The following is a 5000-nucleotide window of genomic DNA, read 5'->3' as shown; positions in this document are numbered from 1 at the left end:
CTCGGCGCGAGGCGTCGGGGTAGTGGACCCTCCCGAACACCACATGCCACGACAGGCGGCAGCCTGCGGGGTTCGGTGCTGGACTCTTCCCTGTTCGCTCGCCGCTACTGGGGGAATCCTTGTTAGTTTCTTTTCCTCCGCTTAGTAATATGCTTAAATTCAGCGGGTAGTCTCGCCTGCTCTGAGGTCGTTGTACGAGGTGTCGCACGCCACACCGCCAGCCGGCTGTGCACGCTACCGAGAAAGCACCGGTATGCGAACCGCCAGGCGACGGGCGCGCATCGCACGTTTAAGGAGACGCGGCCGGCCACACAGGCGACCACGACACTCCCAGGCGCCCGAAGCGGGACAAACGCCGCGCGCTTCAGTATACGTAGCCGACCCTCAGCCAGACGTGGCCCGGGAACGGAATCCATGGACCGCAATGTGCGTTCGAAACGTCGATGTTCATGTGTCCTGCAGTTCACATGTCGACGCGCAATTTGCTGCGTTCTTCATCGACCCACGAGCCGAGTGATCCACCGTCCTGGGTGATCTTTATCTTTTCAGTTCTCCACCGTCTCTTTCAAGACAGTTGCAGAGGCGGGACTGAGGCGTTTGACGGCCCCTGTTCCATTACTTTGTGTCCAACGGCCTGACGGCCGATGGGCGTCGTACGGCTCCACACCGGAGCGGACAGGCACTCGGGCGAAAGTCATTCAAAACCGGCGCCAGGCGCCAGGTGCCGCAGGCCAGCCGCTCCAGAGCTTCAGCGCTCGTACCACACAACAACACTTGCGCTAGTTTTGAGAGGCACGCGTGGTTCCGCACGCGGCGCACGGCTACTGCCGTACAGGTAGCGTGTTGCGCGACACGACACGCACATCGAAAGACATGCAGTCTAGTCGGTAATGATCCTTCCGCAGGTTCACCTACGGAAACCTTGTTACGACTTTTACTTCCTCTAAATGATCAAGTTTGGTCATCTTTCCGGTAGCATCGGCAACGACAGAGTCGATGCCGCGTACCAGTCCGAAGACCTCACTAAATCATTCAATCGGTAGTAGCGACGGGCGGTGTGTACAAAGGGCAGGGACGTAATCAACGCGAGCTTATGACTCGCGCTTACTGGGAATTCCTCGTTCATGGGGAACAATTGCAAGCCCCAATCCCTAGCACGAAGGAGGTTCAGCGGGTTACCCCGACCTTTCGGCCTAGGAAGACACGCTGATTCCTTCAGTGTAGCGCGCGTGCGGCCCAGAACATCTAAGGGCATCACAGACCTGTTATTGCTCAATCTCGTGCGGCTAGAAGCCGCCTGTCCCTCTAAGAAGAAAAGTAATCGCTGACAGCACGAAGGATGTCACGCGACTAGTTAGCAGGCTAGAGTCTCGTTCGTTATCGGAATTAACCAGACAAATCGCTCCACCAACTAAGAACGGCCATGCACCACCACCCACCGAATCAAGAAAGAGCTATCAATCTGTCAATCCTTCCGGTGTCCGGGCCTGGTGAGGTTTCCCGTGTTGAGTCAAATTAAGCCGCAGGCTCCACTCCTGGTGGTGCCCTTCCGTCAATTCCTTTAAGTTTCAGCTTTGCAACCATACTTCCCCCGGAACCCAAAAGCTTTGGTTTCCCGGAGGCTGCCCGCCGAGTCATCGGAGGAACTGCGGCGGATCGCTGGCTGGCATCGTTTATGGTTAGAACTAGGGCGGTATCTGATCGCCTTCGAACCTCTAACTTTCGTTCTTGATTAATGAAAACATACTTGGCAAATGCTTTCGCTTCTGTTCGTCTTGCGACGATCCAAGAATTTCACCTCTAACGTCGCAATACGAATGCCCCCGCCTGTCCCTATTAATCATTACCTCGGGTTCCGAAAACCAACAAAATAGAACCGAGGTCCTATTCCATTATTCCATGCACACAGTATTCAGGCGGGCTTGCCTGCTTTAAGCACTCTAATTTGTTCAAAGTAAACGTGCCGGCCCACCGAGACACTCAACTAAGAGCACCCTGGTAGGATTTCAACGGGGTCCGCCTCGGGACGCGCAAGCACGCCTTCGGCTCGCCCCACCGGCAGGACGTCCCACGATACATGCCAGTTAAACACCGACGGGCGGTGAACCAACAGCGTGGGACACAAATCCAACTACGAGCTTTTTAACCGCAACAACTTTAATATACGCTATTGGAGCTGGAATTACCGCGGCTGCTGGCACCAGACTTGCCCTCCAATAGATACTCGTTAAAGGATTTAAAGTGTACTCATTCCGATTACGGGGCCTCGGATGAGTCCCGTATCGTTATTTTTCGTCACTACCTCCCCGTGCCGGGAGTGGGTAATTTGCGCGCCTGCTGCCTTCCTTGGATGTGGTAGCCGTTTCTCAGGCTCCCTCTCCGGAATCGAACCCTGATTCCCCGTTACCCGTTACAACCATGGTAGGCGCAGAACCTACCATCGACAGTTGATAAGGCAGACATTTGAAAGATGCGTCGCCGGTACGAGGACCGTGCGATCAGCCCAAAGTTATTCAGAGTCACCAAGGCAAACGGACCAGACGAGCCAATCCGATTGGTTTTGATCTAATAAAAGCGTCCCTTCCATCTCTGGTCGGGACTCTGTTTGCATGTATTAGCTCTAGAATTACCACAGTTATCCAAGTAACGTGGGTACGATCTAAGGAACCATAACTGATTTAATGAGCCATTCGCGGTTTCACCTTAATGCGGCTTGTACTGAGACATGCATGGCTTAATCTTTGAGACAAGCATATGACTACTGGCAGGATCAACCAGGGAGCTGCGTCAACGAGAGCTGAGCAGCCGGCCGCCCGGGAGTGTGTCCCGAGGGCCCGCGCGAACACGCAAGCGTCCGCTCAATTATTCTGCAAACAGGAGGAGGCTGAGCTCCCCTGCACGATACACCTCGAAACCCTCTCAGGTCCCGGCGGCGCGCAGCGCCGTCCTAAGTACTTGGTCGGGTTCGAGAGAGGCGCAATCGCCCGGAGATAGGCGAGTAGACGCTTTCAGTGCGAACACCCGTGCTCCCAACTGAGCTTGCCGCTGCCGACAGAGGCCCGGGAGCGTGCTGTCGTGGCATTGCCGGCGGGAAACAACACGCGCCACCTACGGTGACCGGCAGCTCCAACGCCAGCGCCACAGAAGGGCAAAGCCCCACTTGGGTGCAGAAGCGAACTCTCCCAGCACAGCGCACGCGCCAACACGTCCGCAGAGCTGCGATACAAACCACCTGCGAGAACCGCTGGGGGCGACCGAGCAGCAGACGGCGTCGCGACGCCGAGTGCCGGGCGGCGGCGCATCCTCAACGCACACAGTCCGCAATCGGACCAGCACACTGCAGATGTCCACCGCGCTTCGCACCGGGCTCGACAGAACCCACTTTGGCCGCCTGGCGCCGCGCGCAGGGTGCGCCGGCGCATAGCTGGGACGCCAGCCGGGCCCGTCGGCCGGCGCTCCTGCCACTGGGCGCCCCCCACCAGCCGGCTGTAGTGCGTGCGCTCACGCAGCGCGCGGCCAGCACGCCGGGCGGCCCCCCCTCACCGGCCGGGGACTGTCCCGCCAAGCCACAGCCTCGTATCGCTTCATACCCACATGGCCAACTCAGGTTCGGGGGCATGGCGGGTACCGCCGAAACAACCGGTTCACAGATGTACCGATCGTCGCTATCACCGATGCACCTGCAGCGCGAACAACCGCTCAACAACTGATTTCCAGTTCATTTGCGGATCTTTGGCAGCAAACGTATACGTCAATCTACATTTGCGAAATCTACGATTCTGGCATGCCTGCATGTTATGTGTCACGACACGCTACATCAGCCCACATACACACTGCGGCATGTACACGAGAGAACACGTGGAAGATGGTCCGCGCACGTGTGCAATGTCCCTTGCGCGGTCGACTGTCAACCGGCCTCTGTAGCATGTCGCAGATGTGGAACGCGGTCCACCGTGCTATCATGTTGTGTGGGGCAATACGATTAAATAGGAAAACCCTCGTCGCTACATCAACAGACGGCTCACGCTGATTCCCGGCAGAGGGAGGAGGGGGGGGGGGGGCCAACATGCAATACTTTCGTCCGTACCTACTTACCACATGTCTGTACGGCGTACAACAGTGCAATCTCGCTGTAATGGGGAGACGAGACAAGTAGCATCGTGCACAACATATGGCCCTTATGATTCGCCATTGTAGGGCGCAGCCGGTGTACGGTCAAGCATGTGCCACATTATGTCACTCAGTACGTAACGACGGATGATCAGTGTGGGTTACGCGTACATCAGCGGACAGTCCACACAGGCCGTACCACAACGTACACTGACTGCATCGACAACCGAATGCAACTGAACAGCTGCAAGGCTCATTTCACAAACAAACGCCTGACCGACCAGCTTGGAAGGGCAGGAGGGGAGGGCGATATTCGTTCTGTAGCGGTACACCCTTCCAGTGGTTAGCGGGACTGTGTAGAAAGTACGCAACACTCGAAAGACCTTTATGTGAGGGTACGCACCATGGCATCAAGAAATACACATGACACCAGAGGATCCAAGCAGTGAACTATGTTCAGAGGGTTGCTGTTAGGCAAAGCTACATTCCTGTGACGTTACATGTGACAGTTAAGGTGCAGTGTAAGTTAGGTTAAGGTGCAGTGTAAGTTAGGTTAAGGTGCAGTGTAAGTTAGGTTAAGGTGCAGTGTAAGTTAGGTTAAGGTGCAGTGTAAGTTAGGTTAAGGTGCAGTGTAAGTTAGGTTAAGGTGCAGTGTAAGTTAGGTTAAGGTGCAGTGTAAGTTAGGTTAAGGTGCAGTGTAAGTTAGGTTAAGGTGCAGTGTAAGTTAGGTTAAGGTGCAGTGTAAGTTAGGTTAAGGTGCAGTGTAAGTTAGGTTAAGGTGCAGTGTAAGTTAGGTTAAGGTGCAGTGTAAGTTAGGTTAAGGTGCAGTGTAAGTTAGGTTAAGGTGCAGTGTAACTTAGGTTAAGGTGCAGTGTAACTTAGGTTAAGGT

General features: G+C 55.4%; 2 non-coding genes and 1 pseudogene across 2 annotated transcripts; all 3 read right to left on the bottom strand.

The window, feature by feature from the left end:
• LOC126330485 (large subunit ribosomal RNA) overlaps nucleotides 1-190 on the bottom strand; it is a 5062-nt pseudogene extending 4872 nt beyond the window's left edge.
• Nucleotides 191-378: 188 nt separating this feature from the next.
• Nucleotides 379-533, bottom strand: LOC126330468 (5.8S ribosomal RNA). The gene has a single exon (XR_007562922.1). It is a non-coding gene; the product is annotated as a 5.8S ribosomal RNA (ribosomal RNA).
• A 355-nt stretch (nucleotides 534-888) lies between these two features.
• Nucleotides 889-2781, bottom strand: LOC126330471 (small subunit ribosomal RNA). The gene has a single exon (XR_007562924.1). It is a non-coding gene; the product is annotated as a small subunit ribosomal RNA (ribosomal RNA).
• Nucleotides 2782-5000: the final 2219 nt, after the last annotated feature.

The sequence above is a fragment of the Schistocerca gregaria genome, unplaced genomic scaffold, assembly GCF_023897955.1.
Source record: "Schistocerca gregaria isolate iqSchGreg1 unplaced genomic scaffold, iqSchGreg1.2 ptg001298l, whole genome shotgun sequence".
Taxonomy (NCBI): domain Eukaryota; kingdom Metazoa; phylum Arthropoda; class Insecta; order Orthoptera; family Acrididae; genus Schistocerca; species Schistocerca gregaria.
Note: the sequence above shows the minus strand (reverse complement) of the source record. Positions and strands in the feature narration are given on the sequence as shown.